This window comes from Phyllostomus discolor, chromosome 2, assembly GCF_004126475.2.
Source record: "Phyllostomus discolor isolate MPI-MPIP mPhyDis1 chromosome 2, mPhyDis1.pri.v3, whole genome shotgun sequence".
NCBI classification, from domain to species: domain Eukaryota; kingdom Metazoa; phylum Chordata; class Mammalia; order Chiroptera; family Phyllostomidae; genus Phyllostomus; species Phyllostomus discolor.
Window position 1 is genome coordinate 5078353 of NC_040904.2, and position 26817 is coordinate 5105169.

General features: G+C 50.0%; 1 protein-coding gene and 1 long non-coding RNA gene across 2 annotated transcripts in view; one reads left to right on the forward strand and one right to left on the reverse strand.

The window, feature by feature from the left end:
- KCNJ6 (potassium inwardly rectifying channel subfamily J member 6) overlaps positions 1-25024 on the reverse strand; it is a 187902-nt gene extending 162878 nt beyond the window's left edge. The window contains exon 1 of the mRNA XM_028505152.2: positions 24431-25024. The gene's annotated coding sequence lies outside the window, so the exon portion shown is untranslated. The remainder of the gene's footprint in view (positions 1-24430) is intronic.
- Positions 9776-11123, forward strand: LOC118498764. The gene is made up of 2 exons (XR_004901220.1): positions 9776-10383; positions 10591-11123. It is a non-coding gene; the product is annotated as an uncharacterized LOC118498764 (long non-coding RNA).
- Positions 25025-26817: the final 1793 nt, after the last annotated feature.

The window sequence follows — 26817 nt, forward strand, 5'->3', positions numbered from 1 at the left end:
CAGCTCCTGTTCCAGGCCCTGGCAACACAGCCACGTCCTCCTCGTGGGGGCTCCACGTGGGTGGGAGATAAAAACAGGAAATGACGGCTTTTAGGATGGATGTGAATTTCAGGAAACGGCACGTGCTACCCATTAGAGGGGGGCAGGAACATGAAGAGTGACAGGATGGCGGTTTCTTTAGGGTGAGCTCGCCTCTCTGATGACATTTGAGAAGAAAGCAGACGCACCTTTCCTGGGTGGGGGGAGTGATGCAGGCAGAGAGAGTAGTAAGTGCAAAGGTCCCAAGGTTGCCAGAAGCTTGGCTTCCAACACTTCAGCCCTGGACGTGCCTGGGTGACTCAGATATAGCCTCTCTGGGTTTCCTCCTGGAACTGTGGAGGGAGAGTTAGGTTCGAGCAGAGGAACCAGGGTTCAAGGAAGGTTACAATGTCCACCTGTTTGGCTATTACTGGCGGCCCCTGCTGGACCGTCAGCATTCTGGAGCGGAGGGGCACTGAGGCAAGGTGGCAGGCCAGCCAGACCGAGTGTTTGTCTTGCTGCTGCTGTGGCTGCCCGTCTGGGGACCTGTGAGCAAATCTGGGGGTGGACTGGGGCGGGTCCACGAGAGCTGTGATAGGCAGTTTCCCGTCTTCTCCATAGCAGGCCCGTGACAGACACGGTTGGCCCTCGTGGACGAAGGTATTGCCAGTGGCCTCTCTACAGGGTACAGGGTCTTTGGGGTGCTGATACACTTCTGTGACTCCCCCAGTTACCTCCCCTCCTCCCTCCTCCTAATGCTCCCATGAATTGCCAGTCACTCCTTATGCCCTTAGCTTTGTCTCTTCCGTTCAAGCCACAGGTTGAAGCTCCTTGGCCCAGGGCAGGGAGACACGAAAGAACACTGCAAGACAAATGACAGCGTTCTTGGCTATGGCGTGCAAAGCAGGCTCGGGAGCCCGGGCTCTGGGAGGAGAGATCTGGAAAGATGCATCTTTAAGCTCTCCGAAGTTTGGCTTCAGATATCAGGCACACAGCCTGGGAGACTCGGAGGAGCACGGAGCTTATGAATGTCAGATCTGGAGAGGAGCTGGGATGACTGCAGGAGTCTCTCACCAGCGAGGAGAGCGGAGCCTTCCTCTGGGCGTGGGAGGAAGGTGGAGAAGATGTGGCGAGGGGGGAGGCGTGTGGGCCTCAACCAGCCGTCTCCTTGAAGCTGGAGACCTGGAGGGGGCAGAGGAAACCTTTGCACCTGGTTTGCTCGTGTTTGGCCCAGGGAACTTGCAAACTGGTTAGAGGGCCCGACACCAGACTGGGAGCGGCACTGGAGGGCCGACAGGGACCCGGAGGTTAGGACACAGAGCCAGGGAGGGGACCTGGCGGCAGCAGACGCAGATCATCTGTGCGTCGGCCTTCCCCAAGCTCATGTGCACCTGCAGGGGGAAGGGGCTGAGCGAGCAGCAGCTGAGTACAGGTGCAAACTGGAGCCACTGGGTTGACTGGCCGTTGGCGAGAGTCTCTCGGCCACTTCCCAGGCACAGGGTCTTGTGTGGTCTTCAGGTTTGAGGAAGTGAAGTGTGGCCTCCGAACGCTTTGAGTTTTGTGATGATGTGATTCCTGTCTGCAATTCCTTACAAACTGTTTCCGCATGCTGGGGTCCCTGGAGAAGAGGGGTGAACGCAGGAGCAGGTCCAGATGGCGGGGCAGGGCTACAGAAATGACCGCTGTGTGCCCAGTTTTGCTCAGAGCCAGCTGACGCCGATAGGGAGGTTTTAGGGTAGTGTATCTGTTTCCCAGGGGGCCGCCGTGACCAAGTACCACAAACTGGGTGGCTTGTAACCACAGAAGGGTTTTCCCTGACAGTTCCAGAGGCCAGAAGCTCCAAGCTGAGATGTCGGCAGAGCCATCTGAGGGCTGCAGGGAGAATCTGGTCTGTGCCTCTCTCTTCGGCACGGCTGGCAGTTCTTGGAGTGCCTTGAATTTGAGACTCGTCCCTTCAGCCTCCGCCTCTGTCTGCACAGGGCTCCTTCCCTCTCCGATATCACAGTGCCTTCTCTCTCCTTAAAAGGACAAGTGCCATGCTGGTTAGGGCCCACCCTAAGGCCCTCGTGTGGACTGGATGACACCTGCGAACTATTTCCAAAGAAGACCACATCCCTAGGTGCCAGGGCTGGGGCTCCTCCGTGTCTTCCGCGGGGGACACAAGGCAACTCGTGCCGGTGAGCTAGGCTGCAGGGCTCCATTGGTTTTGCTTGCCTCCTGGTCTGGATGCCAGATTTAGGGAAATCAGATCGTGGAACTTAACACGTTTCTCTCAAGTGTTTTACAATTTATTCACATTCCTGAGGCAAGAGCTCGAGACCTAGAAATCTGTTCACGAACTCTCCAGGAAAGGCCCGTTCCTCCCAGGGAGTATTAACAGACAGTGTTTAGCCCAGAGTCCATCTGCATCCAGGCCCCCTGCCTGCGGCTGTGGCCGACGCAGCTCCAAGCCCCCGCCCCTGCCCTCGCCCTCTGGTCTGGTGGGGAGTGTGAGCCCGGACGGCACACCCACTCATGACGGGGCTCAGACCTCCCACGCCTGAAACACAGCTCCAGACTCCTAGCTTCTGGGGGTTGACAGAATCATGAGAATGTGGCTCACATACAAAGAACCAGAAGGTGGCAGCTCTGCGTGTCTACAGGTTCTCCCCTGCATGTGCCACAGTCACGGGAAGCCCCACGCAGGCACCATGCAGGAGAGAACCGGCGGTGATTCCGCTCACCTGCCCCCATCCGAGCAAAACAGCAAACAAAGCCAACCCACGGAGGCTGTAACCTGCTGCGTTCTCCCCCAAAGGCTTTTCAAAAGTGAATACAGCAGGATGGCATGTGGGGGCAACTCTGTAAAACTGTTTCCTGTCAAATAATGTGTATTGAGAGTTAAATTCTAGAGATTTCTCCCTGAAATGAAACACAAGGAATTCTGAGGGCATACCCTGGTCTCCTGAGTCTCGGTAACTAGCGTTCAATTACCCCCGAGAGGCGGGTGGTGAGGCGGGTGGCGGAGGGAATGAGAGGGACAAAAGGCGTGGGCCAGGGGGCCTTTCACCTCTTTGTTCTCACAGAACAATCGCTCCTGAGCTGGACCTCTCAGCTGCACGTGGGGGGTGGGTGAAAAGGTGAGCGACCATTCTGCAAAGCAAGTTAGTGAGTTAGGGGATCTTTCTCTCTCTCTCTGCTCACACCGCCCAGTATGTCGTTTCAGTGGTAGCAAACATACCATTTATACCTTGGTCAAACCTTGGCCTCACCTATCAGAGATTTGTACTAGAGGGGAAAGCAAGGATTATGAAGCATTTCTCAGAAGTGCGTCCCTAAATCTCCAAAATAATAAACTTGAATGCATACTTTAATTTCGTGTAAAGGGAGACTGATAGGCTGACTACCTGTGGGCTGTTTGGATAAGGGAGGCTAATTCCAGGGCTTTTTACGCACAGTGAAACCTAGGCTTTCCCTTGGAGTCCAGGTTGCAACTGTTTTAGCTCCCAGTCTCCCCAGTGACCCTTTCCCACACAAATTTTAAAGATTTGAAGAGCCCAATACAAAAGTTGATAATTTAAGATAAATACTATAGTTCTGTATTTTACCCTTTTAAAATTCTTTTTATTGTTGTTCAGGTGATGGTGATGATGTTGGTGGTAATGATGGTGGTGGAGATGATAATGGGGATGGTGGGAATGGTAGAGGTAGTGATTGATGGTGGTGACACAGTGCTGGTGATGATAGAGCTGGTGATGATGGTGATAGTGGAGGTGGTGATGGTGGTGGTGGGGATGGTGGTGGTGGGGATGGTAGAGATGGTGGTGGTGGAGGTGGTGATAGTGGTGGCGGTGATGATGGTGGTGGGGATGGTGATGAGAGTGGTGGTGATAATGGTGATGGTGGTGGTGGAGATGATGATGGTGGTGGTGCAGGTGGTGATGGTGGTGGTGGAACTGGTGATGGTGGTGGTGGGGATGATGATGGTGGTGGTGTAGGTGGTGATGGTGGAGGTGGTGATGGTGGTGGTGGGGATGGTGGAGGTGGTGGTGGTGGTGGTGATGGTGGAGGTGGTGGTGGAGATGGTGATGGTGGAGGTGGTGGTGGTGATGGTGGAGGTGGTGGTGGGGATGGTGATGGTGGTGATGGTGGTGGTGGGGATGGTGATGAGAGTAGTGGTGATGGTGATGATGGTGGTGGTGGTGGTGGTGATGTTGGTGGTGAAAATGCTGACGTGTGGGTTGAGGGTAGTAGGTGTGGGATGGAGAGGGGATACAGGAGGGTGCGGATGAGGATACCTATCACATGACTTCTAAATACTTTTTTGGCAATAAGATATAACATTTTCATGCTGGGAGCTTAAATGCTTTAGAACTTGCAGGTTCCTTTTTAAAGCATCCTGATGATTATTTTTTAAACCAATGGTTCTCAACCCTGGCTGCCCACTGAAACCATGTGGGGAGCTTTTAAAACATACCAGTGCAGAGGCTGCTCCTCGCTGTGAGTCTGATTTAATTAGTTTGGGGGTGAGGAGCAGACCTGGAAGTATTTTAAAATCTCCCCAGCACATGCTAATGTGCACCAGGGTGTTGGGCCAGTGCCGGTCAAACAGAGCATCCCCATTAAGTGCAGGAATGGTGAGAGGGAGATGCAGCTGGCACCGCCTCCTCCTCCTCCGAGGGAAGAACCTTGTCATCAGTCTGGTTGATACAAAAGCCGTCACTTCATTCCTTAATAGTTATTACAAAATATGTCAGAGATTCAGGGGAGACCAGAGACTGCTCTTCCTCTCACTTCCAGAACTGACAGACATGAGGATCCTGCTACGTTCCCTGTGTATCAGTTTCGACATATGCTTTTTAAAAATATCTGGTAGATAGGAATGGATGGGGATATTTGGAGTATGTTTGGGCAAATGTATTTGGAAGGTATGTTGCTCATGTAGGTCTCCTCTGGGTCATTTACACTTTAGTATAAGTGACGGAATGGAGTGGAGGCGCTGGTAGAGACTAAAGCCCAGGCTCACAGGGGGAGGCAAGTTGGGAAAAGGAGTGCAGAACGGGTCTGAGGCTTAGGATGTCTGAGGCGACCCCCAGTTTGTCTACGGCTCACAAAGCAAGGAGGTTATCATATTTTTTATTAAGGAGTTAAAAACATTTCTTTAATTAAGGAGCTTTTAAGAAGAAATCACTATTCTGGAAAACGAGCCATCCCAAGAATTTTAGCCTTCTGTGTCCCCCATCTTGTTCCTTTTGTAGCTCTTCATGATGTTTCCGGGTGTTGCTTTCAACTCCGTCCTCCTTTCGGCAGGAGGATGTTTATGTCTTTAATGAGAACAGCTCCAGTGCCCCCACATAAGTGACAAATTGCCGTCTGTCACCAGGGGCAGAGGGAGGTCTTTCCGTGCTGGACTCCGCTCGCTGCTGCCCCTTACTCCGAGCTGCTGCTTTTCGGCATTTCTGTCCAGCAAGTGCTGCCTCGGGTTCTGGACTATGTTCCTAGGACAGCAGCTGGGATTTCTTTGGCCCTTCCACTTGACGATGTTTATTTTAAAAAAGATTGTACAAGGTAGAATTTAATTCTAAGACACTTCAATAAATAACCTCTTCCAAGTTCCTGTAATTCGCTCTGGCAGAGAGCCGCTATATACATAACCCAGAGCGGTGTCAAAAATAGACGCACAAGCCGTGCTCAGCACCGGCCTCATCTTTTCTTTCTCCTTCCGGATTCTCCCCGACATCATGCCCTCTGCATTCCCAGAGCGATCGGTTAAATTGTGATCTAATCAAGCGCCTGTCACCTCCCATCACTCTTCCACGTGAGGAAGCCTGCTCATTCATGCTTAGCCATTCAAAGCGGAAATACCAGGGGGTGGTCTGGAGTGCTCACTTCTGGGAGCTTGCTCCTCTCTCCTCCCTTGATGTCTCTTTAAACTCATCAAAGGAAAAAGGCACTTGGCAGACAGGGACCCTACGCATCGCCTGGCACCACCAGCATCAACAAAGGAAATGCAGATTCCAGGCTCCACCCCGGACCTGCTGAATCAGAACGTGCATTTTATTAAGAGCCCCCAATGGCTCCTGTGCACGGACCTGGAGAGACACTGACAGCACCAAGTCGACCCTTGGCCCCCATAGCTCCCACATGCAACACTCATGTCCCTGCCCGGAAAATGTGGCTTCCCACTTTGGGGACCACTCTTGGGTGGTTAGGGAAAGAGAAGCACCAGTGTATCCATATTTTCTCCAAATTTCTTTTGCTAACACAGGAGTAAGGATTCCAACTGCACATATTTCAAAGGAACTTAGAGATTATCACTTTAAAAATAAAATCACTTTATTTTTAAAGTGATAATCTCTAGGTTATCACTTGGACTCGGCATCATATTTACTATTTGCTAACTAAGCTTATATTTGCTAAGCCAGGAAGAGAAATACACACAATTTCCCTGTTATGCCAGATGAACGTTTTCCAAAACTCCAATAATAGTCCGGGTGGTCAGAGGTGAGCAAGAAAAAGGTTTTTCGTAAGTGTTTAGGGGGCAACATAGCTTTGTCCTCAGAGGTCTGGTGATCGAGACCCACCAAGTTCAGCTTCTCCAAAGTGGGAGGGGCCTAGAATCGTCCAGGATGGAGTGGGGAGCATGTCAACCCTCTGATCGCTTCTGTAAGGGCTGCTGCTGCTGCTGCTGGTGGCAGGGGGACTGACAGGAGGGTACTGGGGACAGAGGTAGAGACAAAGGGTATCAGAGGCTACTCCCCACCCCCAGCCTGACAGTGGCATCCAGTCCAGGCCCCCGTGTTGAAAGGTGAGAAGGCCAGGTGAAGCCTCCTCAGTGTGGAATCTTGCCGTTTCTAAGGAATTTCCGGAAGGAAATCACACGAGAAACAGGGCTGCTTCTCACGAAAGTCTGCTGCGTGCCTCTTGGCCCACAATCACAGTTCGGCAGCCCTTTGTGATGTGCAATGATCTCATGCACTTGTTTTCATTTGTAACAACCAGGCTGGGGTGGGGTTTGGGGCTTCTCCCTGGCCCGATGGTGGGTTCAGCTGTGTCTCAGCTGGGTGGTGCCTGGGGCATCTGGGTGTGGGACACCCGTTTTCTCGTGGGCCACAGGTGCAAGGGCGACCTTTCTTGGGTCTCAAGGTGAGCCTGGAGAACACAGCGTGGCTGGGATGGGGGCCGCTGTGTTCCCGAGACTTGAGCGTGGTGTGTGGGCTTGGAAGTGAACAGACTCAACCGAAGCCTCGGAGGAATGAACATTCAGGATGTCGCTCTGGCAGGAGCTAGCATCTGTCAGGGGAACAGACAAGCTGGCTGCCTTCGGAGAGGAGGAACCCAGCCCCAGCGGCGCGGGGCCCGCAGGCTGGCAGGCACACCCCTGCAGGAAGAGAGGTGAGCGAAGCCTGGAGCACAGGTTTGCCCAGGGAAAATCACTTGAACTTCAAAAAGCAAAAGAAGACACTAGTGTCTGCTGCTGAGACTGGTGGGAATTCACCTCAGAATATGGGCACTGATGCCTGGCTTGCTCCTGAGGAGGCCAGCAGGCTGGGGGGGGGCGGGGTCAGAGCTGAGAAGGGGGCCAGTTAGGCACCTGCGCTGGGCTTCCTTTCACTGAGGGATTTAAACAGAACATCTCAGTCCTGGGACTGACAGGTTCTCTCCACCTGGAAGGCTGCCCCGGCTTCCCAAAGGAGGGCCACCTTGAATGCCTGTGTTCACCAGTTTGCACCTCTGCTGGCGACCTTCGGAAGATGGCTCTAACAGGAGGCCATGCTACTGTCACCTTGCAGGGCCCTGGTTGGGGTGTGGACTCCCCAGCCTGTCTCTGTGGTCAGCCCTGTCCAAGGTGCTGCCCATCAAGGAGGGCGGACAGGACCTGTGGTGCAGTGACCGGATGAGAATGAGGCCCACCAGGCGAGGCAGTGGGGGTGGGGAGGGGGAAGCTCTGGCCGGCACTGCTCAGGGTGGGAGGAATCACCCCACGCGGTGGGTGCTCCCAACCCCCAACTGTCCCCCAACTGCCGGAGTGCACATTTCACTTACACACTTACTCTCAGTAAGAAGCCCTTAGCTGTAGATCCCATAGAAATGGCCTCCTGGGCATAGCTTCAGCAGGGGGGCCTAGTGGGGGGGGGGTGCCAGGAAACTGTGGTTTTAAAAATAAACTGCTTCTTCTCCCAACTGTCCGTCCTTCCGACACAGGAAGTGCTGACGACTAACATCACCATGGGGTCCACACGATGAGCATTTTTCTAGAAGCAAAGTTGTCTGTTCTCCCGCTTTGTTTACAATCTTGTACTGGCTCCCCACTGAGATGAACTCTCAGGTGCTGGTCCCAGAGCCCCGGGTCCCGAGTTTGGTCCCCAGGGCCCCTCCTCACTGTCACACTGCCCTCTGTGCCTCACCCGCCAAGCCTCTGTCCTTCCCCAGGGCTATGTCAAATGCCTGGGTGTGCTGGGGTGCACCTGCGCTTGTGACCCTTGGCTGTACTATGGGTGCGGGCAGATGTCACAACTGCACCCTACCCACCGGGGACCGCCATCTCGGGGATGTGCTCAGCACTACAGCCACAGTACTCTGCTCCACACATCGGTGAGACAGGCCCTCCTCCTTGGTTCCTGAGCTACCACAGCGCCTGGGACCCAGCAGGAGCCCGCCCCTGGGTGCAGAGGGAGGGAGGATCGATGGGATGAGATGGGGAAGCACTTCCTGAGCGGAGCCCCTGAGAACGAACGGACGAGGGAGGTTCCTCTCACTGTCATTGCGGCGGAGCTTGAACGCGGGGCCGGAGCACTTGCTGTTGTGGGCTGTCCACGCCGGCTGCCCTTCAGACCGCCCGGGAGGCTCTGAGAAAGTAGCAGCGGGGTGTGCGTGCATGCATGCGTGTGCATGTGCGTGTGCGTGTGTGTGTGCGTGTGTGGTCACCACAGACCCGTTAAAGCTGGGTGGCTGGGCTGGCCAAGGGCGCTCTGGAGCGTTGTTTGTCCGAGTGCCTCCGGCACTCACCCCGCCTGGCCCCCGCGGAAGGTGCTGTGTTTCATTTGAGTGGTCATCAGATTGGCTGCCGAGTCTCGCCTGGTCTGGAAAATTCCACTCCAGATGGGCCACTGCGAAGTGCCTCTCCAGAGTTGTTCCCAGTGGATTTCATTTCTTTTACATTAAACAAAAAGCCAATAATGTGCTACTGTTTTTTTCTCTCTAGAAGGGCAGTAGTTGGTAGGCGGAGCTACAGATCGGAATCCACCAGCTCCATGCATTGCTGGGACCGGAGATCTTTCCTTCCAAGCCTCGGCGTTTCCATCTGTCACACGTGGGCAACGCCAGAGCACTGGGCGTCAGAGGGGCTGGGAGAACCGAATCCCTCCAATATCTATGCTTTCTCAAAATGAAAGTCGTGGTCACGGACAGAGATTTCTTCTCCTGTTAGTTTATGCAAAATCTGTGGATGTTAATGATGATTTGCTATCTTTTCACTGTTGATGTTTGGATGCAGACAAAACTGTTTTGACAAGAAAGTATTTTTCAATACTTTAAAATAAGACAGGTAAAAATACCACATAGTGAAATAAAATAAAGATTTTTTCCTTTTGTTAAGAAGGATTTTTTCCTTCTGTTAAGAAGGAAAAACCTTCAACTCTCCAATGGGTGTGCTTTTCTTATGTTTGAGGGGGAACCAGCTAATAAAGGGAGGGAGGGCCCCGCCTCCTGAGACAGGTTATGCTGGGATGCACCTGGGGGGTGGGGTGGAGGAATCATGGCAAGAGGAAGAGGTTTTTGTCTTTGTGAATAATCTTGGTAGAAATAATGGCCTCTCTTTCATGATATTCTTGCACATGTGAAACTAATAATAGATTGCGAACCCAGAGGGAAAACTGTTTTGGCCCTGAACTACGGCCAAGCAGACTACAAAGCTATTGTTAAGGACACTGCCCTTAGTAGGAACCGGATTGCTCTCTCTTTCTCCCCCCTCCCCGCCCTTCCCTCCCTCTTGCTCTCTTTCCCCAACTCCCTAGCCCTCAAGTCTAAACGTCATAACAGTATTTCAAGAAGCTAATATACTACCATTGTTTTTCTGGCCCCCTTCAAACCTCACAGCCTGAAGAATGTATCTTCCTAAAGTTCGGGGGATTGCTGAAAGAACAGAGGTGGGACAAGTTCAAGGCCAGATGTCAAGACTTGTGACTGATGACGAGTCCTGGTTATCTTGCATGACCTACGCATGTGGGCATGGCTTTTGGTTCACCATCTGCTGAATGGGACAATAGCCTGCTCCCTTCCTGATGGCGTGAGAATCAATTGGCTTAACAACCGCCACTTCATTTCTGAAAACCCGTATCATGTGAACTCCTCCATAGGAAAGTCTTCCCCCAATGTCTGATATTAGTTTCTTCTCCTTTTTTAAAAAGATTTTATTTATTTATTTTTTAGAGGGAAGGCAGGGGGAAAGAGAGAGAGAGAGAAACATTAATGTGCGGTTGCTGGGGGTCATGGCCTGCAACCCAGGCATGTACCCTGACTGGGAATCGAACCTGCAACACTTTGGTTTGCAGCCAGCGCTCAATCCACTCAGCTACGCCAGCCAGGGCTTAGTTTCTTCTTTATCATCGGCCTGGCCTGTGTGGCTGAGTGGCTCAAGTAGACACAGGTTCTCGCAGCTGAGACGGACCTGGTTCGGTTTCTTTACACATCTTTGCATCTAGTTAGGTTGCTTGTGGGGTCAGTGGACCAGTGGATCAGAGAGTGTCTTTTTAATGGACTCCAGGGGAAGGTAAATAGGTGTGACCTTTCTGGAGGGTGATTTGGTGAAATGTAACAAAAGCTTTTACTTAGCTACTACATTTATAACACTTTACAGTAAAGAGACGTTTTGATACGGTATGTATAGCATGTGTAGGATGTTGACAACACCAAGAGTAGGAAAACAACCAAGTGTCCAAACATCCGAAATGCACAGTAAACACGTGTGAGAACTGCTTGCAATGCATCATCCATCACAATAATGGTCTGTATTTACTCAACAACATTGAGCACCTACTGTGTGAGGGGCAATGTTTGTGATGCCAGGGTTACACCAGTGCAGTGGTTAATTTCATGTCAGGTTGACTCCCCCCGGGGAGCCCAGATTAAATGTTTCTGGGTGTGTCTGTGAGAACGTTTAGGGTGAAATGGGCATTTGAATCAGTGAATTCAGTAAAGTGGATTCTCGCTCCCCAGCGTGGGTCAGCTCTATCTGATCCACTGAGGGCGTGAGTGAAACAGAAGGTGGGGGAAGGAGGTGTTTACCTTTCCTTTTCCTGCCTCACTGCTTGAGCTGGGACACCTCATTCCCTGCTCTCCTGCCCGCAGACTGAGATTTACAGCAGCAGGCCCCCTGGTGCCCAGGCCTACGGACCTGAGCTGAATGGCACCAAGACTTTGTCTGGATGGTCTGGTTTCATTGAATTATTTGGGTCATCTCTTCAATTTGGGAGTAAACAAAATTACAACCTAGCATTTCAAGTTCAGTTGTTGAGGATCTTTCTACACCATGAGCTCACTGGCATGCGCCGGTGACTGTGCTGTGCCGGACACAGTCCAGTCTTGGAAGATGTGGGTGTCCTCCATGGGTCTGGGTCAATTATTTTCTTGTAAACTTATTTCTTTTTTAAAGGCCTTCAAGTCGAACTATACATAGCACCTGCCTCCTGAAGTAACATATATACTGGGCATTTAAAAACAGTGTTAAGTTCATGAAATTGCTTCTTATAATTTCCCACATCCTCTGAGAAGCAGAGGATAGAGAAAACAGCGCACTAGGTTACTGAGTTCATTTCCCCAAATCGCCCCTATTCTATAGCTGGAAAACCTGACGCTGAAGGAAGCTTAAGAACTCATCTGATAGGGCTCTGTGTCTGTCAAAGCTCATTCCCAAGCCCTGGCTGGCATAGCTCAGTGGATTGAGTGCGGGCTGCGAACCAAAGTGTTGCAGGTTCGATTCCCAGTCAGGGTACATGCCTGGGTTGCAGGCCATGACCCCCAGCAACCGCACATTGATGTTTCTCTCTCTCTCTCTTTCTCCGTCCCTTCCCTCTCTAAAAATAAATAAAATCTTAAAAAAAAAGCTCATTCCCCAGGACCACATGTCTCAAAGTGAATTCCCATCTCAGATTTCACGAGAGGAACTGTGGTTACAGCTGGGGGCACAGGGCTTAGGTTTTAGAGATCTTTAAAGCAACCCAGAGGAAAATACCCATGCAGATGTGCCGGGAAGCAATGACCTGGAAATGACTGAGCTGCCGTTTGGACACAGCTCGGGGAAGTGAGTATGGTCTCCGGTGGCACTGGAAACACACACTGACTCCCTCGCCCGCTCCGATCAAGCACTGTGGCTGAGCGACAGCTGAGATAGGTGTTCTCACTCGCACAGGTTTCTAAGAGAAGGATAACAAGTTCTCTTTCTCTTACGTCTCCCCTGTGACCTCCACGTACAGAAGGTTGCGTTTTACTTCTGGTTCAGTGGGTCCTCCCTGATCTTTCTGAGATGGCTATTGCTTGATGGCATGGGATATATAGTCTATATTCATTTTCCAGACAGAGTTATTTTTACATAATTTGAGTAGTTTCCCATAGTTTTATAGGGAATCAGAACACGTTAGACATTATAGAAATATGATTCCAACACCCTCCGTTGAAGAACCTTCCATGGAAACCAGAAAGGGGCGCAGCGAGGTCTAAGTGTACCCCTTGCCAGTGAGGGGTTGAGCCGGGCCCAGGAGTGAAGCGTGCAGGCACACATTGGCCCCCCGGCACCATGAGGTCCACGGGATGGTGGCCTCCGTGAGAGGGAGAAAGGCCGGCCATGAGAACATGACCTTGCATTTTGGTGACATTTTCAAATATACTCCAATTGGCATCTCACATTCAGTAACCTGGGCATTTAACCTGAGGGATCCCCTCGTTCATCCCCTGACTCCTCTGAGGTGCAGCAAAGAAGAGCTCTCCCTTCCTTTCTAGGAAACTCAGGGTGTCCACAGCTCTGGCTTTGGCAAGGCCCTCTTGCATACACCCCCCACCCCCCCGCATATTTTCCCTCTGCTCATTGGAAACTTCTGTCCTGCCCCCTCACACTGGCTGAGACCCTTCTCCTGTGCAGAGGCTCCAAGGCCTCCTCAAGGTGTCCCTGGCTCCTCCCTCAACTCCATGGGACGTCTCTTGGTTTTCCTCATGGTATGGGTCGTTTACAAAATCTTGGGGTACCGTCAGGGCACAGAGTGAAGTGATCTGTCTTGTGGCTAGAAGATGAGGCACACATGACTCAGCCAGCCTCTCAATGTCTGGAAACAGGCGTGGGAAGAAGCCAGGATGGGCAGACAGGGCTTGTCACTTAGTGCGCTGAGCGTTTAGGGCTGTCCTTGGAGCCGGTGTTGCTTTATTGTAGAGTCATCTGGAAAGTTAGCAAGGGAAGAGGTGACTCGAGTCCAGATTCCTTACATGAAGAGAGGAATGAACCAGAAAGATACGTGCACACTGAAAGATCTTGAGCAGTCGAATGAGGATTACCATGTCTGTCTCACAAGGCCACCCAGGGTCCCTTCTTAGTGCTAACAGCCTCCGGATACCACTGTTGCAATAAAAGAACCATCTACTTTGGACCGGTTGGGGGTAACCAAACAAAGGTCTAGTATAGTTTAACACCTGCTTATTTTAAAAAATCTCATTAACTCAGAGACAAAAATTGGAGGTGTATTTGAAAATGTTTGGTGGATTTTAATAAATGACCCCATCTCTAAATTTGTGTATCCCTATGCCACAGTGTCGTCTTCTTCATCACTTGCTCTACAATCCAGGTTTGACACACTTCATGGGTGGGCTATGGTGGAAGATGTTGGTGTTGTTTTGGTGATTATTTACAATCAGGAATTTTCAGGCAAGATTTACTTCCTAATCGGTAACCCCACGTTACTGATAGCCATTATTACCCAGTGCCCCTCGTGACCTCTTTGTTCTCCCAGGCGTCTCACAAAAGAGTCGGCAATGCTAATTTGAAAGAAGCCCCAAACCCTGGCTGGCATAGCTCAGTGGATTGAGCGCGGGCTGCGAACCAAAGCATCGCAGGTTCAATTCCCAGTCAGGGCACATGCCTGGGTTGCAGGCCACGGCCCCCAGCAACCGCACATTGATGTTTCTCTCTCTCTCTCTTTCTCCCTCCCTTCCCTCTCTAAAAATAAAATAAATAAAATCTTAGAAAAAATAAAAGAAGCCCCACCTACGCACACCACAGGGACAGAGAATCAAGAATCTAATCTCAGTGACGCATGCCAAACAAATGATTTCCCTGAAAAACAAAACTCAGAGCAGGGTATTTTAGCTTATAATTTTTATGATTTTGAGGTCTTATAAAAGTGATCTTTGCTTACTTGGTAGTTCCAGATCTTGCCCCCACCTCATATTACGCTGAGTGTCCCCTGAGGTAATTTGTGGACCAAGGCAGGTCCATGTAATTGTATATTTTTTCATTGGTGGCAGCCCACTGGGGACTCTGAGACTAGGACTCCAGGTTCCTTGTGGCCTTGGTTCCTGCTGTTCAGAGCCAGGCGAAGAAATTCCAGGGACTTCCATCAACCTTAAGCAAGTGCTGCCCCAGGGGCAGAGGAAATGCTGTTGCCTGACACCCATAACTATGAGTGGCTGTGAGATGAACATTAAGCAACATCGTTTTTGCAAACAAGAAAGCGGTCCTATCTCCTCTCTGCCCTGTATCACAGCACGAAATGGTCCCATCATATTCAGAATGAACAAATATCCCATTTGTAAGCCTGGGTGTACCTGTCCCTATGGGCCTCTGGAAGAACAAATCCCCCCCCCCAAGACATGCTCTTAAAGGCTGCAGCCAATTGCTTGTACGAGACCATGACAGGCCACTGCTCTGAGCGCAGCCCCAGCTCTCCGCTGTAGCGCTCCCTCAGCCTGCTCCCTCCTGTGCTATTTATTCACTGGAACGACCTCAGCTGCACACCTGGACTATGGCCATGTGCAATCCCTCTTGCTCATGGGGTGCGATGTCAGGGCTCTCTTTGGGCTGAATCCATCATCAGCCGGTGAGCGATTTCGGCATCGCTGGGGCACTAAAGTGGGATGGTTTTTCCATCGCCAGTTCACTGCTCTGAGCGTCCTTTGGTCTTCTTCCCTGCTGTCAGCACCCGGCTGTCTCATGGTCCCAGTGTTTCCTCTCAAGCCTGCCTTGCCCTGGCTGCCAAATTAACATCTCTGTGCATCTTCTCTCTTGCTCCCAATCAAAGCAGTTACTTTCTGATGGTCTAGGGCCTCGGGTTTCATGCCAGTGTATGGCTCTTGCTTTTCTCCATCTCTCTGCCGATCCACCTGCATTCCAATGCTCCCTGGATGCAGACGAATGGCTCATTTGGAGAGCACCCCCACTCCACCCTTTCCCCACCAGAACCCAATCCTTCCTCCAAGACTCCTTAGCCTGCCACCATACCCTCAGATGTTTCCTACTGACGCCAGACCTTATTAAGATTCCTCTCCCTCACTCAAAGTCTAGCACTGTCTTGTTCAATGCCATGCTTCTTTGTGTTGTACATTCTTATTTTATTGATTGATACTCTTGTGTCCTTCAAGTCTAATGCCAATGAGGGCTGGAATCAAGACATTTTCTCTGTATCCCCCTCTGCCTTCACGTAGTAGACCCCCTCAGAGATTTGTTGACAGACTGGTCCAAGGAGCCATGGTGCTACAGGGTATAGATTTAGAAAGTCACGTTCTAGAGAGATGCAGATGGTCAAGGGATGTTTTAAGTAACAGTGAATAATTACATAACTCTAATTAATCTTCACTGGACTGCATGAGGGTTTGCCATGATAAGCCCTCTATTTAATTTTCCCAACGTGGCTTTTCTCGAGAGTGCACCATTCTTATTTCACTGACAGTGCCTTTTATTTAAAGGATAATAGCTGAGACTATTAAATTAAAATAAGAATTTAACACTGCTGGATGGATTCACCAGAATTCGAAAAGACCAAGCAGTTTATTTATACAACGAGGGCAAGAGAGAAGCCCTTGCTTTGTGCCCAGGATCTTTGCCACTTAGTGTGATTGTGTGTATTTTATCTGTTGGAATGAAAGCCTTTGTGTTTTTGTCTTCTCCCACGGGCGTTGAGTCTGGGTTAGAGCACGTTTTGCATGGGGAGATACGGACAGGTGGTCCAGCGCCAGGTGTGGCTGTGCATGGCTCTCAAGAGAGTGCACCAGAGGGGTTCACTGTGAGAAGAAGCCTGCGAGAAGAGCAGCTGCCTCCTCCTCTCCCTCACCCACAGCAGATTTGAGGCAGACCTGAGCCAGTGGTTCTCGAACGTTAATGTGCACCGGAACCCCTAGTGGTGACTTGCAGAGGGCTGGCCCAGGCCCGGAGTTTCTGATTCACTGGGTCTGAAGTGGGCTTGAGAATTTCTGTTTGTAAAATCAGTTTCCCTGGAGATGCTGATGCTGTCTGTTTGGGGACACACTTGGAGAACTGCTGACCTAAGTTGACTTCTATCAGCCCTGATGTTTCCTTCTGCCCAACAGAGACCCACCTGTGGCCAGAAAAGTGACACAAGAGGTGCGGGCTTGGGGCTTAACAGTCCTCAGCTGCTGAAAAGAAAGGAGGCCATCTAACTCAGCCTCTCTGTGAAAGAATCCCTTTTATAACAGCACGTCCACAATAGGGTCTTTATTTGTCTCCTTCCTTGTTTCCTCTCCTTTCTTATGCCTGGGCATTCCAGAAGGGCCAGGGAATGTACAAGAGGGTGAATATATATTGAGGGACTTCACTGGTATGACCTTCTTCATTGAACAGAAATTCCACTAAAGAACATTATTTACTTGGGAATGACAAGGCATTTAGAGTGTTCCAAGAATTCTCTAATCCAGTATGGAAGGATTATCACATATTAGTGGTAGGTGTTCACTACTTCAGGTTGGTAACCTTGGGCCCTGTATCAAAGGACCGTGGTTTTGGCACCCAAGTTTGAGGAGTGGAAAAGACACAGCTAGCTGGAGGCATTAGGAGTCACCGTCATATTTATTCTGGCTCTTTCTATCATAGCTTTCTCATGTTTCCCCCTGACATTTCTCTTTTCTAGACTGTAAGTTTGTCATTAAAGCTGGCCTCTCCTTTCTAATGAAAAGGTATAGATTTCAGTTTCCAAATGTACCTGCTCTTCTTGAGACAGGCAGCAGTTCTCCAAGATTATTTGCAAATTGCATGGACTATTATCAGGAGTCAAAGATTATTGTTGGATTAATTCAGCCTAAACTGAGAGCATGTGTCCAACCTATAGATGTTTATGTAATGCAAAACAAAATGCAAATTGCTAGTCAACAGCAAGTACTAGATACTGGAAGACAGCATCTAATTCTTCAGCATTCTTAGACACAATGTGGGTGGAACTGTCAAGATTAGAAACTTGCTCCTGTGCATGAGTTGTGAAGTCAGCTCTTCCTTGTGTCTAATGGTTCAGCTCCCAGAAGTCAAACAATATGAATTTGCATCTCTTTTGTTAGAATCAAATACACCCACTACAAAAGTCAAAAGATCCCAACTAATTTAATTTTAAAAATACACCACTAATTTATTTAAAAAAAATCATTGAAGAATGATTCTAGGGCTCAACAATATACTATTTCTGTTACTGAATGCAGGTCTGGCTGCCTGCTGCAACAAAAGCCACACTCATGAGACAGGTGCTGGTGAGAAGGAAAGAGATTCAAGTGCCGGCCACCTAAGAAGATGGGGGACTCTTGTTCCAAAGCCTATCCTTACATATTAGTGCAGGCGGAAGTTTTTTATAGGGAGGGAGAGGGAAAGCAGAACAAAGAGATCAAGGGGAGGGGGTTGAGGAGTTCTCTATTTGCAGACCAGCACAGTCCATTCCTATCAGGATCTTGAAACTGGTCAAACAATGGTCTGTGGTTCAGCATTTTGGTTTTATGTCATCCTGGTTTCATGGTTGGAGGTCAGCAAATCTCCCAGAGCTGGGATGACTAAAGGTTGGAGTTTGTATCTTCTGAAGCTAGTTCCGAGAGTTCTCATACAAACATGCTATTTACCTACAAGCTGCATATTAGTCAGAGAGTCAGCATTTACAGAAACAATGTCCAAAGAGTGGTGGGGTGAGTTACAATTCTCCACTGTTATCTTTTCAACATTGGGAAAAGTCATCTGTTCTGCCTTACTCTATTCCTGACCCACATTAGCTACAGTTCTCTGAGGCCAGACATTCATACCGAATAAGTCAAATGGGCATGTCTAAGATTGGGTATATATGCCAAAGACTCAAGTGTATTCGCCCCACCAGTTTCCCTTCCTCCTGGATGCAGAGCGAAACTACAGTTTCCAGCTACCCTGGCAGTTAGGTTGTAGTCAGGTGTGACCACAGAATATGGGCAGAAGTGACAGAATCACTTTCAGGCCTGAATCATCCCAAGTCTCCTGCATAATCACTCCTTCCTCTCTTTTCATATCTGCCATCTGGATATCAATACTCAGAAGACGATGGAAGCCAACGGTTTAAGATGATAAGCCTGAGTCCTTATATGACATCAGCCAATTAGATTTACAGGAACGGGAAATAATTTTCTATTTGCTAAGCTGTTGAGATTTAGGGATTGTTCAGTTGCAGCAGCCATCTAATTAATACAGTCCACATAGCCTTATTGAGGATGAAACTTAAAGGACACCTTGGAGCAAATGAATAAACAGCAGATTTATAAATCTGCTATTTATAAAGTGCCTGCTCTGTGCTGGGCATCATGCTAGGACTCCAACACGATCACATTCATTCTCATAACATCTCTGGGGTAGATGTCATTACTATTATCTTTTATTGTATAGATAGGCAAACCAAGAGCTGGAGGTTGATCAATCCATTACACTAACATTGTCCCCAATTATTCCCTTCCCTCTCTGTAAGAAGATTCTGGGTCTCCGCCTGTTGCTACATGACTTGCAGTGCCTCACTGTGGCAGCAATGCACACCTCCACTTCACTGACTGTTGGTGTTGGTGTGACATGTCTTTGGTGGATGGAATCTGAGTGGATAACTTGCACCATACCTGAGCATTCTCCTTTCCCTGTGCCACTGGAACAGCATGCCCCTGCTCAGACTGGACAGAAGGGGGCAGAGCCACAGATGACCAGCAAAGGCATGTAGGCATGAAGGAGAAACAGCCCTTTGTTTTGTGAGTCCCCGAGACATTGGGATGGATGTGACCACCCCAGACCTCGTGAGTGCTGATGAACATACTTAGAGCTCCATGTTAGTGCATTTACATGGGTGCCAGAGCCTCCCAGGCACATGTTCTACCTGCACACATTTCTGTTAGAGAGTGTGGGGAAACTATGACGCATCACTTAAAAAACCAGCTCTCATTCTGGGTCAGAAGAGGTGGACGCCTGGAAGCCTGTGAGTTGAAAGAGGAAACCGCTACAGCACCAGGGTTCAAACAGGACGCCTACATCTGTCTCTCGCATCACACACAACATGTTCAGACGTAGTCCCGCAAAACAACTGTTGGCAACGATGTGGATCTTTTCATCCACAGATGAAAAGACTCATCTCTCACTCCACAGATTCACTTGCTGGCTCATTTGGTCACGTTTTCGTACCAGAAACCACATCCTTTTGACTGGGGGTATCAGTAGTAGTGAGTATTAGCCAGAATCCAGTCACTGGAGGAACTGCCTCACTATAGAGATGTGTGCTGTGGGTCCCTGGTCCTAAGCACAGCCACAGAGAGGAAATTGGAAATGTGAGACTGATTAATTCTACAGTTTAGGAAATACTGAACCTTCTTTTTAAGATGACACTGTCCTTCTTCAGTTGAGGAAAATAACTTCGTGTTACTAGTGACAGCTGGTAAAATGATATCAAATATGTATACATTACAGTTATTTTGTCATATTGTTTTGTCAGATGAGAGTCAGAAGACCAGGAGAGCTCTGACTGCAATGATAACAATCTCCTTTTTTTTCTACAGGATCCTAATTATTTCTAGGACTAATTATTTAAAATCCATTTAAAAATGTATTTCTACCCCCAATGACTTCATTTTATTTTTCTGTCTCCCTGACACTTGAACTACCAGTAAAAAGAAAGCCTTCATTCCACAAAGGTGTCTTGATTTTTCAACTTAGCTACCAATTCCCCTTTTACTGATATTATAAATTTAATAATTTTGTAAACATCAAGCTGAATCAATTCCCTTCTGGTACTTAAATAACATTATTAAAAATAAAAGAAAGAAACAATAAATGCCATCATAATAAGCTACACATCCATATTTGTTCAATTTAAACATCTTCATTTCACCAACCATAAAGTTTTGATATGATGGTTTTTTTTAAAAGGCCCACCTTCTAAAAGTGTCATCACTTTAAATCTGGTGAAACTGAATAAACTGCCTCTTCCCTAGCTTCCTTCCTTCCCTTTACTCTGACTCTCTCTGGTCCATTTCCTTTATTAATCTACATATTACTTACATAATGTTTGATTACGAAAAAATTAGTTGAAAAGAGAAGAGCTTCCCATTGCCCACCTGCTCATTTTAATTAAGAGGGTTTATCTTGTTTTCATGGAGATTCACATGATCCACATTCAGCCCCTGAGGGAAGTAGCACTTGGTCCTGGTGAGAACCAGTGAATGGGGTTTAGCTTCCATAAGGCTATGTTTCCTGATTCTTAATCTCCAGTGATTTTCCCTATTGTTCATTGAATAGCTATTCTCATCTCTTATTTTCTTTTTAGCCTGTAAAGTAGAGATCGTTTGGGAGAAGACAGGGAGGAAAGTGAAAGAAAATTTAAACATTTGGGTATGTTCAAAGGAAACAACCTCTGTAAATCCTACATAGCAAACAAAGACCTGGCTCATACGAGCCAATATGTTATTTACTGATGTTTAGGAAATACCAGTGAGACAGTACATTTTTAAACAAATTACAAAATGGCTTCGCGTGCACAGGAATAAATTTTGAGTTGTTATCTTCAACAAACCTGACTTGAAATGGGCAAACCAATAATTTTGGAGTGTGCTATGTTGACTTGCATAAGGACGTAATCACGCTCTGCCCAGCAATTAGCCACCAAGGGAGGGAGCAAGTCCGAGTTGGGTAAATTAGCCCTGAAGACATGAGCAGGGAACCTACCAGAACTGAAGATTATTGATTGACCAATGCCCTACACTTAGGTTATTTACATGCTCATCTTTATTTTTTAATTCACGAGAGAAATTGAACTTTAAAACTCACACACGCATTACTTTGTTTATCTAATAACCCATATGCTTGCATGGCTTTATCTTTGTACGTGGTCTCTCTGTCCCTTCTGCTGATCACATCAGATGGAGCAAGGCCAGGATACAGCTGCTGTAAGTCGTAACAGTATGCATCACTTCTCCCTAGCAACAATTTTACACAGTACACCAGAGGTAAACTTGTTAATATCCATCGGAAACTGAAATAGAAGAAACAGTGTACTATCTTCCTCTTTGCCCAGCTTTGCAATAGATTTCTAGATTGCTTCGGCCTTCACTAGTGATCACGAAAAACAAAACAAAACAAAACAAAACAAACCAGAAGGCATAAACACACCGTCTTCACCAAGTCCTGAGCACTCTGCACACATCGCCTTCGGAAAGCCACGGCATGCCCAGCCAGAAAACCCAAGATGTACCTTATTTGCCCTCAAAAATAACAAACCAGAACCAGCTCCAGACCACACACGCACAATGGTATCCTCCAAAGAGAAAAATCTCCAGGGATATGCTAGAGGCTTGACTGGCATTTCCAACTGTTTGCCAAACCTTGACCGGGCTCTGCCATTCCAACTGTGCCTGCAACACCTGAATGCCACTTTAAAAAAAACTGCCTACCTGAAAGGTAACTATCACCTTCCCTGCTATTCTCCTTATCAGCCTCAGTTTGGGGGGCGGGAGAGCCTGGACCTACCACCAAAGGCGAGGAGAGCAAGCAGGGCAGAGACCAGCCTCGCCTGAGCTGAAGGCAGGATGCGAGAGCAACTCACCTGCGTTCCCTTGAATGCAACTCCAGTGAAAACCGACTGCCCCCTCTTGCAGTTTCTTCCTTGTTTCTATTAAGAAAAGTGAGTCCTGCTCTCAGTTTCCTACGGCCGACAGCAAGCTTAGGCACGGGGCCCCTCTGCTCACACACTGGCTCCAAACAGTCACCTGGTCTTTCTCACTCACACACCCTCTCCCGTGTCCTGGAGTTCAGGGCGCCGCAGAGGAGCTTGCCAGGTGGGACTCAGGGAACAGCATTTCTCCACCCTCCCAGGTGGGTCTCAGGACCCCTGCGCAGGACTTGGTTGGCTGGTGTCTCCCCAGCCGAAGCGCCTTTCTGCCCTCTACCTCCCACAGAAAGTTGCAGAGAGGACAGCCGGAGGGTGAGGAACGAATGGATGCCTCAGAAGCCTCTGGCTTCCAAAAGCCAAACAACCGTCCTCAGGGACTGATCTGCGATGTCGCGCTCTCTCTTCCTGTCCCTTGTCCCCCCCAAGGACCGGATCTTTCTCCATTCTCAGTTCACCTCAGATCTGTGGCTGTTTCCGTGCCCTTGATTTTGAACAGCTACTCTGATGCACCGCCACGCGTGAAATGGATGATTTGCAAGCTTCTCTGTCCCACGCAATCCCGCGGAGGATCAGATACCCAGACTGTGCACGGGAAGGGAAGCAGTCTTTTGTGGAAAGTGATTGACTTCCCGCGACCTAACAGCGAATACAGTTCGCTGGGGCTGCAGCCGCAAGGGGCGGGGGTGGAGGGGGGTGCAAGCCGGAAGCCTGTGCTCTGGCCTTGGTGCTGAATCCGGACCCCAGGCCCTCACTGTCTCAGTGGCCCCAGGACAACTTGGGGGGAGGTTCGTGGGACCACAGCGGGTTCTAGGCGCCCCATCCAAGGTCGCAGGCAGGGAGTTGGGAAGAGCCGGGGGCCTGGGACCCTCCACGGGGCACGCGGCTGGCTTATGTCTTTCCTGGAGCTGGGAAAGTTTTGTCCAACAGTTTTTTTTTTTTTCAATATATATTATTTTGGTAACTGGCGCTGCCTTCTCCCCTCCCACCTGAGTCGCCATGGAGACTCGAGCTTTTTTTTTTTTTTCTCTTTCTCCAGGCAAAATGGGCGAAGCTTCATTAGCTCAGCCGCGAAGAGAACAAGCCCCTCTCTCTCTCCCAGCGGCTACTGGGCACCCCTTCTTCCGTGTTTCAGCAGAAGAAAGGTGGGCAGGCCACGGAGCTAGCAGGAGCGTGGCATTGCACCCTGCTTCGTGTGGGCTCCCTCCGACCTTCCGAATCTGGGTGATGGCAGGCAGGAGACACTCCAGACGTATAATAAATCTCCAACTCCCAAACACGAGCCCCCTCCCCCCCCACTTCCATTTTTAGGAGTGGAGGCGGGATTCTTTGGAAAATTCTGGTATTCTGTTTCTCCACTAACCTCACCCTATTTCTGTGGCTGTTTCTATTAAAATATGTTTCCTCCCCAAAGAGTCTCTCCATATTGAGTCAGGTGCGAGAGCTATACCTGTGGATCGACCCGAGGTATTACTGGGTTTTGGGGAATACGAATGTTATTTCTGTTACAACTAAATCCTCGCTGCATGTCTCGATGCAAATGAAAATATTCCCCGGGAGGAAGCGAGTCAGTGGATTCATCCAACCCCCTACATGCCACAAAATCTCATCTTACCTGAAGGCTCCCCCCCCCCCCCCCCACCCCGCTTCCCATTGCAAAATAATTCGGTTGGCTTACAGGGAGAGCTGCTAATTCACTGTTTACAGTCATATCACATTTCTGGTCATACCGATAGAACACAGGAGTTGCTGGTTTCCATTCTCTGCCAGTCTTCCCCCCCCCCCCCCCCCCCCCCGCTTCCTCCCACCGCACTTTCCGTTTTCCTCCCCAGGTTCTCTCTGGTTCTCTCCCTCTCCCTCTCTCTCTCCTCTAAGCAAAGAACAAGCGTGCAGCTGTCCATTAAGACAATGGGCTTTTCCCAACTGTAAGCGACCACGGCGCGAGCTGCCCCTGCCACTTCGCCAGAGCCTGTGTGGTCCCTGCCCACGCCGCCGAGATGCCGTCCGCAGTAACTGGCTGGGTGTCCCCGCGCCGGGGCTTTGCAGACCCCTCCTCTCTTCCCCACCCCCCTGCGAGTTTTCAGTCGCTACCGAAAACCGTGTGAAACAGATTTCCCTTCTGTTATGTAACCAGCTGCTCCCTTCCCCTGACTTGGGCATCCTGTTCCTCCTCGGAGGAGCGGAGGAGCGGAGATGCGCGCGGCGGCGGCGGCGACCGGGGAGGGGGAGCCGGGCACCCGAGGGCACGGAACGTCTTGCCCGGATGGATGCCCGCGTCTCGCCTTCGAACAAGTAGGCGCACCGCTTACCTTGCTGCGGACGGTGGCTTCACTCAATCATGGTCTCCTCTCTTGGAACGGAGTAAGATGCAATAATTGACTACACGTTGGATGGCAAGAGGAGGAAATTACAAAAAAAAAAAAAAAAACAGAAAAAGAAAAAAAAACTGATATCAGATGGTCAAATGTCACAGCAGCCCCCTGAGGCTGTCAAGAGACTCCATCCTCCTCGCGAGGCATCCGGCTCTGGGGCTGGCTTCCCGGTGCCCGCGGGTCTCACCCCGCCGCCCGCCTGCCCGCCCTCTCCGGCAGGTGCGGTCGTCTCCACCGGCTCCCTCCGGCCGGGCGCTGGGAGGAGGGCTGCGCGCCAGGGCCAGAGGAGGGGCAGGGGGCCGTGTGCGCTAGGGCAGGGGCGGGGGAGGGAGACCGGGTGGAGGGGAGAGGGAAAAGACAAGAGTGGTGGAAAAAAAAAGAATCTCCGGCTGGGGGAAAAGTGATGGACCACGCAGGGAGACGTCATGAAAGCCGCAGATTCAGGGACTGCTACTCAATGCCAGCCGACTGACTGGCTGAGCCCCGCTGTCAGCGCAAGAACCAACGTGGTTCCCAAGATAAAAGCGAGCGCAGCGCCGCGCGCTGGAGAACAGCGGCCACGCAGGGTCCCTTCCGGAGAGGCGCGGTGGGGGCGGGGGAGGCGAGGGACGGAGCCGGAGACCGGCGGATGCCCACCCGCCCATCCTGACTTTTACTGTCGCTCTTAGTGGCCCAGGTTGGGAGGGGGTGGCACTCCACCGACCTCTCCCAAACTCGGAACCACCAATTCTCCCCCACCCTCCGAAACAAACTGGAAACGTGGATTTAGCCACCCTGTTCGCACCTTTACCCCCATGTCACCAAGTAAGTAATTTCCAGAGAAAAACCTGGAAAGCAAGTAAGGGCCGTAGCTCGGGAATCAGCTTTTACCAGTTGATTGGAGGGGCTCCTTCTTTAAGGCTTTGCGACACCAGGACAGAAGGGGGTCTTGTTAACTCTCTCCCTCTGGGATGAAATGGAGAGTCAGCCAGGGCGCCGGAGCTGGAGTGCGCGTATGGTCCCCTCGGCCGGGAGAGGGAGCAGTGGGCGGGATGGATGGGAGGGGAGGGCAAGGCTCACACCCCAGGGTTTCGCTGCACCCACCAGGGCCCAGCCCGCTGTTCCGTTCAGTCTGTCCTGTCCACTGCATCTGGAACCGGGGGCTCAGCGCTGCAACGCCCATCCCACCCTGCTGTCTCTGGTGGCGCTGGAGACAGAGAAGGCCTTTTTCGGGCGTGATCCAGGTTGCCTTCAAAGTTGACTTCGTCCTGCCTTGGACAGACACCCTGTCCCTCCTTTGATTTTAACTTGCTTTGCATCATTATCCGGGACGCACCTCACCATGTGCCTTTCTGCACCCCCCTCTTTTTCTTATGATCATCACAAACAATGCTTCCACATTTTCAAAGCCTTTCCACAACTTACTTCTCCTGTCTTTCCCCTGGGGATAAGTGGGTTGACGACCACACTGCAAGAACAATGAATACAATTGGCTGGTAGTTTGGTAATGGCTCTTTTTTTTTTTAAAGATTTTATTTATTTATTTTTAGAGAGGGAAGGAAGGGAGGGAGAGAGAGAGAGAGAAACATCAATGTGTGGTTGCTGGGGGTTATGGCCTGCAACCCAGGAATGTACCCTGGCTGGGAATCGAACCTGGGACACTTTGGTTCCCAGCCTGCGCTCAATCCACTGAGCTATGCCAGCCAGGGCGGTAATGGCTCTTTTAACAACTGGCTATTCGGTGCCACTCTGCAAAGTGGCTTTCCCTCTGCAAGACACAGAGTCTCCGTCTCCAAGACGGTGGCCTTGTTCCATAAAAAGGGCCGATGGAGACCTCTCATGTCCAAGATTATTTTATCCTGCAGTCATGCATTCCACTTGCACAGCCGTCGGCCCCTCAAGAAAGCTGCCTGCTCTGTCAAGATGTCTTCAGTGTGGAGACACAGTTCCCTCCATTTGCATCGACAGTTGTGTTCAAATCCACCGCACACACAGCCTCGAGCTCATATTGCTGATTTTCCCCGAGAGGCTGTAATCTCACTTGCTCCTGCTTCTGAGTCCCGTGTCTTGTGTGCAGAAGATATTAGTAAGGGTCGTATGTGGTTTTTATGCTCCATTGTGCTCGCTTGAGCTAGTGATTGTGTCGGAGATACAGATAACCCAGGAACAACGGAACTCAACCTGCCTGGGGGGTCGCAGAGTAAGGATGAAGGAGGCAGGATGCTAGGGGAACCAGCTCTTGGGCACGAAAGGAAGGACCCACATTGGCTCCTTGTCTAAAGAGCATTCCCTTTGATCTGTGGATCAAATTAAGGATCTTCCCACTAATTCTGATTATTATATAA